Source organism: Agelaius phoeniceus, chromosome 14 (assembly GCF_051311805.1).
Source record: "Agelaius phoeniceus isolate bAgePho1 chromosome 14, bAgePho1.hap1, whole genome shotgun sequence".
Classification (NCBI taxonomy): Eukaryota; Metazoa; Chordata; class Aves; order Passeriformes; family Icteridae; genus Agelaius; species Agelaius phoeniceus.
The window spans coordinates 9,342,680-9,360,308 of NC_135278.1; the positions used below are offsets into that span (position 1 = coordinate 9,342,680).

At 42.6% G+C, this 17,629-nt stretch overlaps 1 protein-coding gene across 4 annotated transcripts in view; it reads left to right on the plus strand.

The window, feature by feature from the left end:
• The first annotated feature begins 634 nt into the window (after positions 1-634).
• ACSL4 (acyl-CoA synthetase long chain family member 4) overlaps positions 635-17,629 on the plus strand; it is a 37,159-nt gene continuing 20,164 nt past the window's right edge. For 2 of the 4 annotated variants that reach the window (XM_077185803.1, XM_077185804.1), the window contains exons 1-2: positions 666-747; positions 10,890-10,950. The gene's annotated coding sequence lies outside the window, so the exon portion shown is untranslated. Of the gene's footprint in view, positions 748-10,889; positions 10,951-17,629 lie in introns of all 4 variants that reach the window. The other 2 variants (XM_054641436.2, XM_054641437.2) reach the window with 2 other exon arrangements.

The window sequence follows — 17,629 nt, forward strand, 5'->3', positions numbered from 1 at the left end:
ACAGTATTAAGAAGTGGCATTGTCAAAAGCAAGTTATTTTGTGCCAGTTCTCTTCCGAAGAAGCCTCAGACTCCAAAACAGCTAAAACCATCTGGCAAACTCTTGCATGAATCATGGGGATATTTGTAGCCTCTGGCTTTTTGAACCACGCTGTGAGTAATCCCAGTCGCTCTCGTCAGCACTGCTGCTGAAACCCGTTCCTTGTGTTCTGAATAAAGACGAAAGGGGCCTCCGACTGGGCCTGGTGGTCTCCAGATTGTCAGGAGCCAAAACTGGGGTACAAACATCTGAGCTGTCTGTTCCAGCCTGTAAGATCCGGACTGGCGGCCTTGCTGCTTCCAGCGGGAGCCTGCCCGGGGTCGGGGCTGGGGTTCCGGCAGCGCCTTTTGCCGTGTGCCCGTGGCTCGGCCTGGCCCGCGGCCTGTGACAAGCCCGCAGAAGGGCCGCGCTAACCGAGCTCTGCCCGAAGCCCGGGGTCCCGTGTCACCCCCTCACGAGCCTGCGAATCCCGGGGTCACCTCGGGACGCGGCGGCATCACTGACCGTGCCCCTGGGCTCGGGTCCGCGGCCGCCTCCGCCCCTTCCCCAGCGCGTCACGGTGGCGAGGGGAGGGAGGGAGGATTGGGCGGCCTTGGCGGCGGCGGCGGCGCGGGGCTCGCTCCTCCCCCGCGCCCTCAGCCATTTTAGCAGCCGGTACCGGCGCCGGTAGCGCTGTGATCTCTGCCGGCAGCGCCGGGGCTGGGCACGGTGAGTGAGGACTCTGTGCAGCGGGGATGGAATGGAGTGGGATGAGATGGGATTGAAGAGAATGGGGTGAGATGGGACGAGGCAGAGCCGGTTCCCCTCCTTTGCTGCCATTCGGTAGCATCTGGGGAGCGGCGAGGGGCGGGAGGGTCGCCCCGCTCACGAAGAGGGGCTGCGGGGCTGGCGCTGCTCCCGGCCCGGGGGCCCGCGGGGCTCCCGTCGGGGCGGAGGCGGCCGGGTCATCCGGGGAAGGAGCGGGGTTACCCGGGGTCAGCTCCGTCCCCGCGGCCGTGGCTCGGGGGCCCGGGCCGAGAGGATGCGCCGGGGCTCGGGGCTCCGGTGCGGGCGGGCAGGAGCAGCCTCGGCCGCTGTCCGGAGCAGGTGGCGGCGCGGAAAGGCCTCCTGGAAGTGCCATGGGGGGGTCGGGCGGGTGGCCCTCCGTGAAGCCGGGCGGGAAGCGTCCCTGCCCGCCCCAGCACTGCCCCGGGCCGGGGCTCCTCTCCGGGTCTTTTCCGCAGCTCCGGGGCAGCTCTGGCGCATCTCGCCGCTCCCCGTCACGCCCGCAGCCCGCGGGGTCGAGCGCGGTCGCTCCCGCCGGCAGCCAGACCCTCCGCCCGCCCCTTCCCGGCTCCGCGCCGGGCCCGAGCTCATCCCCGGCCTCTCCCTGGGCCCTGCCCGGTGCTCCGGCCGTGCTCTGGCCTCCCCCGGAGCCCCCCGGCCCCTGGAGCCCCCCGCCCCCCGCCTGGATGCAGGGGAGGAGGCTGGGCTTGGGAGATGGGCTGATGCTGATGAGGAGAGGTGATTCACCGCTCAGCGCATGCTTCTGTGCTCCACGTCACAAAAACACCTGTTCAAGGAAAGCAAGAAACTGGCTGAATATCTTAGATTTTGCTTTTTGGTGTTCTAGAACATCCCCTTTGTGGATTTCTGAAACTTACTTGGAAAGCAAGTGCATATGCAGTACCTAGATCCCCTGCCCTGGCTGCACAGACCTCTCCTGATCCAGTGCTGCTGTTTGCCCAGTCCCGTAATGAAATAATTGTAGCATATGCCTTTATGACATATAATATTTGGGAAAAACTGAAATATGAAACATTTATGTTAGGAAAAAAAGGAGTGATAGTACAAAACGTTTTAGTGAGGATGCTCAGTAAATATAGATGCAGGTTACAGAGGGCTTTGATGTTGAGGAATGTTTTATAGCAAGTAAACGGACAGTTGAAGTCCCTGATTATGGTAAAAGATAATAATGTTGGTCCTTGCTTGCATCCTCTGTTGGTCCTCTTTGCATCTTGGATTGTTGCAGAAAATAAGAATATGATGTGTGTTGTCATTTACTATTATAGACAAACTTGCAGTTGTAGCCTTGCCAATTTCAAGGGCAAAAATGAGCAAATAATAGTGCAGCTAGGCCTTAGAAACATACATTGTTTTTTCTATAAGTTCTGTTTTTTGAATCTTTGGAATTGTCATCTCAGACTAACTGCAATGACTGAAGACATGGATTTTCTTTTTTCCTAAGATATGTTTAAGATTTTAATGTCTTCAGTCTTTTCACCCAATTAAAAGACAGGTAGCAAAGTTCTGCAGTCTCTGACAAGATGACAGGTTTCATTTTTATTTCTTCTGCTCTTTGTGCATGGATACAAAGTTTGAATTTTAATACAATTCTACAGAAGCCTTAAATATTTCCTCATAAAAGTTATTCTGGAAACTATTTAATGCGTATTTAACATAGCTCTCAGTTCTTTGTATTTACCAATTCCCCCTTCATTGTTGTCTTAAATTACAGAATTGTATAAGCTTGAAAGAGACAATTTCCCCCTGCACCCTGCTGTGGTGGGGGGGTTTCAGGAGGTGTTCATTATTTAGGTGTTTGCATTTCATGCACAGTTAGCTCATGTGTTACCTTTAATGCCCTCTGGAACATGCACTGCCAGTGGTGGCTGCTATTGAATAATCCAACAGCAGCAGCTATAAACTTTCAGCATAATAAATTAGCAGAGTTCAGCAGATGACACCTTCTCCTTCTCTAATGCAAGGGTAATGCTTCAGCTCTTCTATAAAAATAGAGAAACCACTTCCTAACAAACTACTAAGGCAAGGCTTTGCATACAGTTATATGCCAGGTGATGTTATGATATCTATCTAGTAAAATAGGTGCAGCCTATTACACTGTTGTAAATGAAGTTAGTACTCAAATTTAATTCCAAATGGTAACCTGAGCCAAGTAAACATGCAAAATATATTGAAGTTAATGATAAATAGAGTTAGGCAGTTAACATGAGAAATGAATGAGTGCTCTTTTATAAGAAGCCTTCTGAGTAAGGCATTGCTTAAACTAAAAAAGAGTTGGAGTTAATGATTAAGGGAAATTTTGTAGTATACTCAAATAAGCTGGTGGTTACTGTGCTTCAGGATATTTGTTTTTGCAGGAGAGAAGGAAGTTGAATGGAAGGAGGAAAACAATTTTGTAAGAAACAGAATTTATGGTTTCTTTTTGTTCATGGATCGGATTGTTATTTAGATGGTGCAACGTCTTCAGCCTTTTTTGTGGAAGGCTTATCTCAGAAGTTGTCCACACTGTTTAATTTTACTGCCTTCTGGGGCAGCTGCAGAGTGACTGCTTTGGTGTTCATGGTTGTTGCAAAGTCTCCTCCTCTCCTCCCTGTTACTGGGATTACTGCCCTTCCCATTTCCATTTGGAATGGACGAGCTGCATGGAAGGGAGGGCTTAAGAAAGTTTCTCCTCTGGTGGCAGGGCTATGTTTACAGTGGATAGGGATTATTATTGGTTTTTTGGTTGAATGTGGGGGAGGGAAGTTAGGATTGCCTATAATCTGCTGACACTCCTAGAAGCTGTCTGTTCCTTCTAAATGTTGAACTCTGTAGGTAGGCAGACGCAAACAACTCTGAGTGCAGCACTGCTTATTCCTTCTGTGGCCACCCTCTCAGGGTGACCTGTGTGGCACTGAAGGTAAGGCACACACTCAGGTGGTGGGACAGGTTTCTCCTACACCTGTGGAGCCTGACAGCACCAAGGCCCTTTGTCAGACTGCTCTGTGCATGGGAGGACCTTGCCTTAGTCCTGGACATGCTGGAGCTGTGAGTTGGTTTTGCTTGTTTTATATGGACATGACCTAAAAGACACTGTTTGGAAAAAGATTTGGCCAGTGGTCAGCTTTGCCTAGGAGCTGTGGTTTCAGTTTCCTTCTCTGCAGAAAGCATCTAGTGAGATCTGCCCTGGTATCAACAGAAATGGTTGGGCAGAAGGTAAATAAACCACAGCACTCTGCTGTGCCTGCCCCACTTCTTATCAGGGCTATCAGTTCCTGCCTAGCACTGCCTCTGCAGTGCACTCCTAATCAAGATACAGCTTCCATTGTGTGCCAGCTGTTCATAACATTATTTACCTGACCAAGTGTGTGAGACAGAGGTTAGGAATGAGTGGTGGGGGTGGAAACTCTTCGTGCTGTTGTTGTTGCCCTAGATAGGGAGCCTGTCTCCTCTGCAGGTTCCTGTGCTGCCACAGACCAGAGAAGCTTCTGGGTCAGGACTGACCTGGGGCTGGCATCAACTTCTTTTTTACTGTGAGGATGGTGAGATGCTGGCACAGGTTGCCCAGGAGGGCTGTAGATGCCCCAACCCTGGCAATGTCCAAAGCCAGGTTGGATGAGGCCTTGAGCCTACAGAGCTTTGTTACAAGGAGTGTGTGAGTGTGAGGCCTGATGGTACAATTGTCTGGAGAGTTATTTATGATGATCCCAAATATAGCAGGAAATTCAAAGGCACATTGAACAAATTTTTAGTAAGGAAATAAATAGCACAGGCAGTGTTGGGAAATGGAGGACCAGTGCAAGCAAGGAAAGATGACTGTGGGCATGGGACTGGGAGGAGTGGGAAGTGTTTTCCTTCAGCCAATATGTTGCCAGATTGTCAGTTTGTATAATGGATGAATTTTAAAGTTTGAGTGCATGAGTTGCTTAGGATGGATGTGAGGTCAGAGCAAAGGCTGCTGCTTCACAAAGTCAGTGTGCAGTTTATTTGCTTTACATTTGGAGTAACAGCTGTGTAATGTGAAGGATGTGAGGAATTGTTTTCTTTTTTTTTTTTTTTGATTCAGATAGAACTAAGCACTTGGACTTGCCCCTGAAATCAAAGGGTACTTTTCACCTCAGTAAAGTGGTTTTAAGGAATCCTAGATACTGAGAAATTATTTTTAAAAAAATACATTTTTGCATGGGTTTTGTAGTACAGTCAATACTAAATCAAGGGCTGTTGTACATCTGGGAGTTCACCAGGTTTCAAGGTGAGATATCTTTATCTCCAAGGTAGAGATAAAGTGATCTACCAATTATCCCAGAATTAAGAGTCTTGGATTTAAAGTGATCCAAAGTGGAACCTTAGTTATCACTTTAAATCCGAGACTCTTAAATCTGTTATACTTGAATACCACTGTTGTTCCTTGAGGACAAAAACTAATGTACTAGGATTTGTAGGGTTTCCTGCCATGTATATTGATGTGACTATTGATTCCCTATAGTGCATTACTCCTTCATCAGTAGGGCATCTTTTTTTAAAAACATACTTGTAACTTTCCTTTTAGGTTAACCAGTTTATATATCTTTTAAAGGTCTTATTATAAACTCATTGGTTTGGCAATGACAGGTTTAAAAGTCAAACCTCAGAGCAGAAGACCTGTATACATATCTGTTTGACTTGGAGCTGTAATGATACTGCAGCTCATTGCATGATTTTTGCTCATCACTTTTGTTAGTGTACAGGGAAAGTGCCTTTATTTCCAAACCCTGATGTTTTACAGCATAGGTGTTTACTGGCAGTTAGAATATTAATATGTGTATCAATTTAAAAAATAATCTAGGTGTGCTTGAAAGACTGTGAAATTAGAAACAAGTTAACATTGCAAGGACACCCTTAAAATAGCACATTACATCCCAGTACTTGTTCTCTTACAGCTTGTACTAATTAAGAGATTGTTTAAATTACCATTTTAATAACACTGAGGTGGTGTTCTGTTCTAACTCCCCTTACTACAAAAAATAAGATTGTAAGTGAGCAATACCCAGACAGTTACAGAAATGCTTGTTTTAAGATAATTTTAAAAAAATTAAACTTATAATAAATGAACGCTTTATTTTTAAAATGTATGTTAATGACACATTTACCCTATCAACTGGAAAAGTTTTGACATTAAGCTAATGGTTATGTTTGGCAAAAGTGCTCTTAGATTTGTACAGCAGACCTGGTTTTTGTTTGGTTTTTTTTTTTAGCTATATTACAGGACACTGCAACCTATTTTAAAGGGAAGGTAGTATTAGTACAATCTCTGATCTTTGTTCCACTTGGCAATGTGCTTCACCCAACTGCACAACATTTTAATTTAAATTGTGCTTAGTAAGTGTGACATATTCTACGAGACAGAGAAGTAGACTGAAGTAACATGAAAGGATGGTGCTTTTTAAAATTGGTTTTGGCACATTATAAGATACAAGAGGTGCATCCTGCACCCCACCTTCACTGAGATTTTCCTCTGTACATGCAGTGGCTCAGTGTCAGTGGTTCAGTATCCAGTTTATACAGCTGCTAGTTTGGGTGTTTGCTGTGTAACTTTAGAGAAGTAACTGGAGTGCCAGTAGTGCCTTTACTAAGGTCCTTACTGCCTGCTGCATGGCTGTGGGTGCAAGACTGGGCCCTGGTGCTGTCAGCAGTGCCCACTACACACCCACATGTGGATTGACTTCACTGGGCTTGGGCTTACTGGGGACTGAGAACTTGAGCACTTTCATTTCTGTGCTGAAATTTTTGACCTTCAAACATCGCGACTAAAAAAAGTCAGAGCATCCACATGCTGCTGCTTATTTCCTCAAGTATTTCCTCCCATCCCCAAATAGTTTTGTTTTCAGCCATGTCTCTGCTCACCTTGGCACTGCTGTAATTTATACATCCCTTGTATCCACCTACTCAGCTCATTGGCAGAGTAGCCCCTAAAATAGCTGTGTAACTGCCCTTCTTGGTAAGTCCCCCCTAAGCTTTTTTAAGGGCCTTATTGCAGAAGTCCTGCTCACAGAAAAGAAAAACAAACATTGGCATAGAGAGGAACTGAAAAAGTTATAATAATGAATGTGTAATACCACAAAGAGAAAATTCTCTTCTGTGTTGGTAGTTTATAAGCATATTTATTTGGTATTTCCCAGTTCAGGTTCTGGGAAAAGAAATATAAAGCAAATAACTGATTTCTTCTGAACACCTGTGTGCCTAAGGCACTTCTTTTAAAGCTGCCAGAAAATCTTTGTCATGTACCACGGTAAGAACAGCCCTAACACTTGTGTTAAATTTGCTTTAACAGTCTCCTCATGCAAGTAAATTCTCACTGTCCCTCAGCTGCACAGATGCTTTTACACACATCAGTACAGCAGTGTTTCTATCTGATAGCTTTTCCTGTGGTTGTTTTTCAGCCTGTCCATCTCCTGCTGTGGCACCTGAAGGCCCCCAGCTGCAAACTGTGTGAGTCTGCCCAGTGCAGGCAGCTCTCAGCACGAGCCTGCTGTAGGCTCTGGAGGAGCCTGGTGTCCTTCCTTCCCCCATCTCTGTGTTCTCCACAGCACCACTGGGCACACCAGTTGATTCTAGTGCTTGAATTTTTTATAGGAGGTGCTCTGCCATAACATAAGAGCTGTCCTTTGTGGTTCAGGGGAAAATGTACTGATTAGCTTGAAAAATCAAATCTCCTCCTGGTCTTTAAAGCTGAAGGTGTGCTGTACTTTTGGAGATTGAGCAGGTGAGCTGCCCCTTCTGCATTGAACTTACTCAGCTCCATTACAAGCCTCCTACACCACAGTGTTTGCTAAAATAAGAACTTTCTCAAATACTTTTTTGTGTTCATATAGTGATTGCTTATCTGGCAACAAGTCTTGATTGGAGATGCTACAATTTACAAAACAATAATTTATTTATTAGGTCTGTTTCTGTGCACTTGAACTGTATACTGAGAAGGATGTGGTTAGAGAAACAGAAGATTGTAAATAATGATTACTGCCAGTTCCTCAAATGCAGGGAAATATGGAGAGCACTCACTACTATCAAGTTGGGCAGGTACTACAAAGTGTTTGCTCTAATTTCACCCTGTGTAGTTCACCATTTTATTGCACATATTCATGGCAGGTAGCACATGCAGCAGAATGAATCTTTGCATGTTTAAATGTGCACTGACACCAGTGTTCTGTTGAGTAGGTAGGGCTGAAGGAAGCTGGTAAGACCACAAGGAGTCTGTGTTGTCCTTGCTGGTAAGAGGGTGCAAGTGTCTGTCTGAAAAAAAAGGCAAATTGATATAACTGGTTGGATTTACTGAAACACTTCACCTTGTCTAAGTGATCCATTGGGTACTTGTTGTTTCCTCCTCAGCAGCATACATGCAATAGTTCTGGAAAAGATCAAATTAAATTCAGTTTATCTAAAGCTCATGATAAGTAGAATACACATTGAGTCATTCTCCCATTTGTTTTGGTAGCTAGAGGAGCTGAGCAGCCTATGAAATGTCACTATTTCAAATATGCCAGTTCAGTCTGAGGAGCTGGACACAGTGTATCACAGCCTGCTGAATGGCTCACAGCAAAATCCCAAAAATTTATGAATGAGGGCATTGGTTTCATAGCTTAGGCTGACAGCTTGGCAGCCAGCTACCACACAGTCACTTTGGGTTAGGAAAATTACTAACTCCTGACCTTCCACAAATAAAAAATGATGCCTGTTAAGGTTTTTTGGAGTGTATAAAATGAATCTGCAATACAATTTTTAAAGTGGCTAGGTATGGGGGGGTTTAGCTTGGGTTGGGGTTTTTTTGGCCTTCAGTAAAGATAAAAGTGGATTATATATCATGGTAGAGCTTCTGGTTGCCTTTTTTCCCCCTAGTACACTTCCATGGATGCACTAAACTTGCAAAAGGCTGCAGGCAGCAGTCTCTCACTCTGGCTGCTGGTGAAAGGAAGGGATGGACTGGGAGAGCAACAAAGAGGTGGAGGCTAGAGGCTACTTCATTCAACAGTAGCTCTGTTTTCAGGCTCATTTCAAGTTCTTGCCCAGCACAGGACTGTGTTTCAGCAGAACTAAACCAAGGTGATCACTTCCTCTCTCTCAGTGGCACTTTCTGGGACTGAGCCATGAGTGGGGGCAGAGAGCCCATGCAGCTACAGGTTGTGTGTGTGAGCAGGTGCCTGCAGACTCTGCAGCCCAGGTGGGACCACCTCAGGGCACAGCTGCATTCAGTCACCTGCCATGAGCCTCAGGTGGAAGAGTCAGGGAACCAACCCCCTTGTTGCACTGTTCACTTCTCATTTGGAGTCTCCCTTACACTGAGGTCATGTTTTTGTCATGCAGCAAAATAATATGCTGATGTTGTGTTGTATCCTAAAAATTGCTTTAAGTACTAACCTCTCTAACCTCTTTTCTCTTCCTAGTATGGCACTTTTTGTTTGGTTTTCTTACAAAATGAAAATGCACATACTAAAAGAATTGCAATACTGTACAGGTAAAGTTTAGTTTTACAACAGTATTTTCTATAGTTTTGAATGTTATGTAGAAGAGTAAGCAGTTAGTGGTAATGTCAACTAAGAGCAAAGTGATACAAAAATATTTAAAAAAATGAAAAAGAAGGAAGAGATCTTGGTTTGTGGTGCCTGTGGTCTTTTTGCACCAGATGCAGAAGTAGGAAGGATGGAGTAGTTTCTATCTGCTCATGGTAGCTCATTAGTTTGCCATTCTGCATGTTACTTTCCATGAAGTATGTACTGCTGATTCATACTGTATATTTATACAGGGTAAATTAATACTGAACTTGATGGCCTTGGTTTTGTGCCTTTGTTTGATAGATGCATTTGATTTTCATTATGAAAATGGATTATCTGTTTATTTTATAAGCATGCAAATACTTCTGCATTTTTATGAGCTCCTCTGTTTGAGCAACTTAGTCAAAAGTGCTGTCCTTATGAAATGTATTGCCACAGGCAAGAGGAACAACAAGAAAGTGAAACTAAGCTCGCTGTGCTTGAGGGAAAAGCAGGGTGAGACTGTGGGGACTGGAATAGGACTCAGAGCAAGGTTATGCCTTAGAAAACTATGCAGAGCATTCTCTTGTAGGAGTGTGCTGCAGTTTGCCATGCTGGGATTGCCAGTTCTCCATCTGGCTCTTTCAGGCCTGCTTTTCTTGCATGTCATTCAATAACAGTACCTATGCAGAATGTTTTACAGCTCCATGAACTTGACTAGGAGAGATGATAAACACCTGGCAGTTTCTGTCTGACATAACTGAAGGAAAAAACCCTCATTATAGCCCTGAATGAGTTCAGGTTATTTGCATGCTCAAAGGTGATTTGATGAATGATGAGCACATACACTTATTTCTCACTGTTCTGTCTAAGACTCTGTCCTGATCATATTTCCACACCAGATGTTTTCCCACCTTTCTGGATCATGGTCCATGACCAGATGTGGGATGAAAAGGTAAAGGGAGGATGTGTTATTCCCTGAAAGGCAATGGTGGCAAAGGTTTCTGTTGTCTGTTTCTCTAAGTTGATTCATTGGTGTTCCTCAGACAGAACAAATAGTTTGGGACATTTTTACATATTACCTCTTAGCTTTTAGTTCTCCTGCTTAGCTGAAATGAGATTTGCATTTGTAACTTGGATAGCATTAAGTAGATTTCTCTTTCAGAAAGGTAAGCCTTTGACTATTGAGTTGCTGAAGCTTTACTGTTAAAGCTGTTAAAAGCAGTCTGATGCCAGATTTAACCATTATGAGTACACATGGGAACTTTGTCTGGCATGCTTTTGGCAGCATGTTACATCATTCAAACTCCTGAAGGTGCTCAGAACATAAAACTGAGGTGAAAATTAAACATGATAATGTAATGAGTTTCTAATAGTATGCCCTGACCTACACCCTGTTCCATGTTTCAAGGAGCAGGTAGTGTTTTCCCATTTTACAAATGGCATTGACCACCAACACCTGACAAATTATTATTAATAATTATTACCAAGCCAGGAAAGGTTTGGGTTGAGTGGTCTATTCAGATGTGTTTGTAACTTAAGAGGGCCTAGAAATTTCACTTATTTTATGTTTTTCTTTTCTAGATTTTTTGTGGGTTTTTCAGCCTGCTTACCCAGATACATTTGATTTGCAGTTCTGTTCAAGGTAAAGTGAATTGTTTTTTGTGTCTGCTAGTGAGCAGCAAAATTGACAATAACTAGAGTGGTCCTTAAATAACCCTTACTCAAAACTGCAACAGGGAACTTTATCCTCCCATCATGGTAAGGATCAATCTGATAGACTTGAAATGGGGACTCTGTATTTTTAAGTTGAATTAGAAACATTTTCTGACAGTGTTAGCTTTTTGGGTATCACTGCATTTGTTAATAAACTAAATTATTACTTGTTTTTTATTACTAAACCGTGAATTATTGTTGTGATACACTGTCATGCTGAGGATTTTTCAGTCCCTTTTCCGAACAAAAAATCCCTAAAAATAAGTTGAAAGAATGGTCAACAGCATCAGTTTCCTCTTGAAACTTCCTTCAGAATTTGTCTGAGACCACTTTACTGCCTGTTTAGTCTAGTGCTGCACAGTTTTTTCTTCTGCAGTTGCTCCTGTGACTGCTGCTTTATTTGAATTCAAAATCATCCAGTTAGCTAAATAAATAACAAAAGTCATGGCTTAAAGCTGTGTGCTTTGCTGCAAATAGTCACACACAATTTGGTCTTTTGGACTGTCAGGATCTGATCAAATTTTCTTCCAGGAAGCTCTGTGGCTGTGCTGGCACCCAGCTGTCCTGTGTGCCTTGCTGAGGGGTAGGCCATGGACACGGTGTGACCATGGAAATGTGGTTACCCAGCTCCTTGGCCAGAGCCAGCTCCAGCCTGGCCTGCAGTGTGTGATCCTCTGCTGCTTTGCAAATGGCACTTGGATATTTTGGGCTAAGAACATCAAATGCTTTTGCCTTTGCAGCTGTACACCTTAAACACTTTCTTGTCTGTAAATAAGAAGTGCATTACACATTTATTGGGGGGTGGCAAAGTTCAAAACTTTGGTGTGTTAAACTGTTTCAGAGGTATTTTTTCCCTGCATATTTTTTTTTAGGACATCTTGAAGAACTGTGCTAGTTTCTGCTGTGTTCTTGTTAGTATGAATGATATGTTCAGAGTACTTTTGAACAAAATATTGTTTAGAGCTCTTAAATCTAAAATCTTGAATGTGCACTTTGCCTTGTAGTGGAAAATGTAACGTGCAATGAGATTCGTTTGGTCACCTCACTTCCTCTTTGAAGTGCAGATAAAAATCAAAGAACTGTTATGAAACAGTAAGGCAGTAAAATTGCCTTCCTTGGCAGAAAATGCCAAATAACATTATTAACAGAAATGTACCCTAAAGGTATCTTGGTCTACCATAAAGCACATGAAAGTAGCAGAAGGCAAGTTCACTCACAAAAAGTTTAAAGTCAGTTCAGCAAAAAGTTGCAGAATGTAGTCCTGTCTTGGATAAGTTACAACTTGGGAATTCCACATATGGATCCAGAGATGATGAATACTTGGAAATGAATCTAGGTATGTTTAGCTAGAAAGTAATGGGGTAGGTTCAACATGAACCAAGCAATAGACTGTGCTTAAGTTTTGCATTAAAACTACAATAAAATGCAGTTCCTTAAACATACAAAAAACATAATCCCTTTTTCACTGGAAGATACTGTGACTCTGTTCAGAAGATTAAACTATGCTTGCTCCCAAGGCTCCTTCTGTTTATTGACCCTCAAAGCATTGTATTACACAATGAAAATGAAAAATAGAGATGACTCATGCTTGAAATCTCAGGGGCTACCATCTCAAATGACCATGGGTGGGGGCAACTTTCGTAAACTTGTATTTTTTATGTGCACACCCAGTCATCTGTATATCAGAATGTCTGCAAGGAGAGAATGTCTCCAAAATGCAAATAGGAAAGGCTAATTTTTATTTATTTTTCAGTTTAGTCAAAAAAGGGAGGAATTTGCATTTGAATGTGAGCTCCTAAGAGAAAAAGGAAGGTGTATTTTCCAGCTCTAGTGCTCTTCTTGTTGACTCTCCCTATTCTGTTCCCTAGAATTTTGGGAAACCCATACAAACCTTAGAAAAATCTCTCCCAGCCTACAGTACACTTTTTGGTAGACAAAAGACTACTGGTGCAGTACACAAGGAGGAGCATTTACTCTCCCCTCTTCCTTTTTTTGAGTATGCAATTAATTTCATGACCTAAATTATGACCCATGTCTGAGAAGAAAACACCCTAATGTGAATGATGAGATGATGAAGTTTCTGAAAAGCAAGGAAGGTAAATGTGAGATTGATGGCAGCATTTTTTGCCAAAATGAAAGCTGAAGAGCCAGTCAGGCTCCCAGAAGGAATGGATAGTTATATTTAGAACTGGGGCAAGCATAAGTACATTTTCTGTGGATCAAATTCTGAAAAACACTTACCCAGGGAGATTATTTTCTCCATCTTTATTTGCAAAGCAAAAAGCACATGGCATCCTAATTTCCTTACATTGTCAAAGGCTGTCATTGAAATGCTCATTGGAAGCATAAGAGGGGGAGATGAGCACCCTAATTCTTAAACAGTGAGTTTAAGAATTCTTAAATAAAGCATTTGTCAATGCTTATGTTTCTAGTGCTGACAATATCTGAAAATAGATAAAAATAATGTCACCAGGCCCAGGGAAGCAGCTAGCAATTGGAAGAAAAAATTTGTTAGAAGGTATGAAAGTAACTTTTATCTGCAGTATCCAGTAATATGCCAGAAACAGGAATATTACATCTGGCTTTGAAAACTGTAAAACACTGATGCCCAAAAGATGGGCTTGAAATAAAACCCCCATAGAGCAGTGTCTATAGAACAGGTATTTGTTTATTGCAGTGCTGGAGTGAGGGGGATTTCTCCTCCTAACTCACCCACCTTTGTCAAGTGCTGTGGTGTATTTATAGTATATTTATTATTATATTTATTTATTTATATTTATATGTGTTGTAGTGACAGTGTGGCTCACTGTCACTACAACACATCCCATACACACCAGAACTAATTTACATGGTGTGAGCTCATGGTTATTAGACAGTTCTTTTGCACTTGTGCCTCCCCAGTTTGGGGGTTGTGGGGGGTCTTTGATGAAGGCTTCCAAAGTCTTCTTTGCATCTGAACTTTTCAACTTTGTCTTTGGAGCATGCACAGTTATGGTGTTCCTTGGCCTGTCTGGTCTAAATTCTTTATTTTGTGGCTAATTGGCTTTACATTTGCTGATTTTTCATTGGGACTATACTTACCTATCTCTAAAGCTATCCACCTGGTGAGTTTTTTCTTTTTTTTTTGTCTATTCAGCATTAAGCAACTAGTTAACCATATACTAGTTATAGTGTAGTATATACTAGTTATTATAGTATATACTAGTCAGCCATTACATTGTATAATTTTTTCAGGTTATATAGGTATACATTATATCAGGTTACATAGATAAAAAAGTTAGGATTCAGGTTATACAGATATATAAAAAGTCATGATTTAGCTTGTATTGATAACAGGTTATATTGATATCTTATAACTCAAGCTGTATAAGCACCTTGTAACTCTGACCTAAGTTATATAGGCACCAACTGTACACCACTTATTTACTTTCATTGTGCCCTGAAAATGCAGGGGAAGATATGGCAAATAGGGCTTTAAGTCTGTAAGTCTCAAATTGATTTGATCTACGCTCTCTTTTTGTGAAGTAGTTTGCTACTGAGAAAGAATTGGAAAGTAGAAGATGATGATAACTTAAATCTCACTCACTGGATCATCAGAGCCATGCAAGTCACAACCTTTCCACTGCAAAATGCTTGTGTAGCTAAACACAGACCTAGCCAGTGTGTCCATTGTATATTTACTGTGTGTGGGAGGGAGGATTATCAGTTCTTCTTTGGCTGTTTACAGAGCTTTTGCTGAAGTCTTCTGTGGCCACATGTCCTCTGAAATTTGTCCTTGCTTGTACTGTTTGTCTTTTCGTGTCCTTGTTTAAAAAAGTTGGGTGGAAAGAGTACATTTATCTTTGCTGTTGGAACAGCAGAGTAACATTTGTCATAATGCCTGATGAGACAGGGGTATACATTGAGGGATTAGACTGAAATACTTTATTATTATTGAATATGTATTTTCTTTGTATTTTTTTCCCTTTAGTCCAAGTATGTTTTGTAGATGCTGGTAATAACAGTATTTTTCAGTTGCTCATTTTCTCCTTTTCCATCTTCTTCTGGAATACCCTCTGTCCAAAGTACCAGTTTCTAGCCTAGTCATTAACTAAAATGCCAGTGAAACAGAAAGATGTCTCTCAGTTCCCTTAGCACAAAAAACCATATTGTGTTTGTCATCAGTGACAGTGAGTGCATTCACAGTGCTGTGTGTAACTCAGATTCACCTGGTGATTTTCTGCCCTGCCCTTGGGAGACCCAGCCTGGACTGTGGCACACAGTTCTGGGGTGTGCAGCATAAGGAGGATTTGGAGCTGTTGGAGCAAGACCAGAGGAGGCCATGGAGTTGCTGAGAGGACTGGAGCACCTCCCTTATGTGGCCCAGAGAGCTGGGGCTGCTCAGCTGGGAGAGGAGAAGATTGTGGGAGATCTCACAGCCCCTCCTGGTACCTGAAGGGGCCTTCAGGGGAGCCAGAGGGGGCCTCCTGAGGAACTGTGGTGACAGGAAAAGGGGGAATGGGTGCAAACTGAAAGGGAAAATTTAGGTTAGGTAATGTGGTGGTGTTCACAGGGGTCTTAGGATGAGGGAAGAGATGAGAATGTTGACTCCATGTTTCAGAAGGCTTGATTTATTATTTTATGATATATATTATATTAAAACTACACTAAAAGAATAGAAGAAAGGATTTCATCAGAAGGCTAGCTAAGAATAGAAGAATAATGATAACAAAGGCTTGTGACTGACTGAGACAGTCTGAGCCAGCTGTGATTGGCCATTAATTAGAAACAACCACATGAGACCAATCACAGATGCTCCTGTTGCATTCCACAGCAGCAGATAATTATTGCTTACATTTTGTTCCTGAGGCTCTCAGCTTCTCAGGAGAAAAAAATCCTAAGGAAAGGATTTTTCAGAAAATATCATGGCTACAAGGTAATAGGAAGAAATTCTTAACAGGGAGGTGGTGAGGCACGGGAACAGGCTGCCTAGAGAGGCTGTGGATGCCCCATCCTTGGAGTTATTCAAGGCCAGGCTGGATGGGACCCTGAGCAACCTGTTCTGGTGGAAGGTGTCCCTGCCCAGGGCAGGGGAATAGAACAAAATGAGCTTTGAGGTCCATTCCAGCCCCTTAACATTCTGTGGTTCTGTGACTCAGGCTGGGTACAGCCTGCAGGAGAGGCAGTGCTGCAGTGAGAGCCTCAGGTACTCACGGGGCAGCTTCTGCTGGAACTGGAGACAAAGAACAGGTGGGTCAGGAAGTGCTTTCCCAGTTCTGTGTAGTCTCAGTGGACCATCTTCACTTGTGAAATCTTGCCTTGGCCTTTAGTTTTCTGCCTTTGGGGCATGCAAACAGCTCTTACCCTTTCACCAAATATTTGCTTGCACTCATGTTACAAATTAGGAGAGTGGTTTCACACCCAGCTCTTAGGTAATTGGAACTGCTGGGTCAGTGTGGCTGGGCTGGCTTGCACTGCAGTACTTGTTGCAGAAATAGATGTTTGACAATTAGAAATGGATTTTTTTTTTCCTATTGACTTTAAGTGCATATATGTCCTGAGGTAGTAAGCAGAAGCATTGAACGTAAAGGACAACAATATTTTCCCTTTCCTCTCCAAAATATTACTTTTGCTATTAGCTGAGTAAAATATTGTATTAAGCAGCAGTAAGAGAAACACAGTTTCCTAAGGCTATTTGTGATTTTGCTATTTCAAGTAGAATGTATATATTTAAACTTGTATCAGGATCCACTACAACTGATTTCCCCTCTCCCTGTTTGTTGGGACATAGGTAGCAGTATTTACACTGTACAGGCATAGTGAGAGCTCTAAAAATATCAGGCTTTGAGCTTCTATTGCATTGCCAGAGCACAGAAGTACTTCTGAAAATTGGTTAGGTTTGGGTAAGCTTTCTATGGATTTTCACTGCCCTTTGTGATGTACCAAAATGTGCAAGAGGCAAATATGTAGAAATCTGCCTGTGAGAAAGAAAAATGAACTTTTTTTCCTATGAGTAACTTGCATTAATATTGCTGGAGTTTGCTTTTATAAAAGCACTGACATGATGTAAAAACTGAATCATTTCCTTTGGTTTCTTTTCCTTCAATCTTTGTAACCCCAACTAAGCTGTAATTAGGCACCAGATTTTTCTAACTCTTACTGCTATTTCATCACAGTCTTCTCAGCTGTGGAAATGTTCTCTCATTCTTGTGTGTGTTAGGGATAAATCTAGAAAATCAAAACTTGTAGTAAGCCTGACACTGTGCGCTCATTTGTTTATTGTGATGCATCTTCCTTGCCATGTGGAATTTCTTACCCTTGGAGTAATCTCATTTTGTGTCATCTCTTTTTGAAATCCCAGCCTTGTTCTGTCCTGTACCGGAACAAATTCAGGACGACTCAATACCAGCTATGTTCCTTTCCAAAAACTGACTAACTGAACACCCACATACTTAGGTCAACTCATATTTATTTTTTTTACTGTGTAAAACCACTTTTCCAGTTACAAATCCTGAATGCTCACTGTAGTTTCCAAAATGTTTAGATCTGCCTGGATGCTAGAGAAGTTGCAGAAATGGTTGTTACTTACTCATAGTGGATTGTTTTGGATGATTTCAGAACTTCCTGAC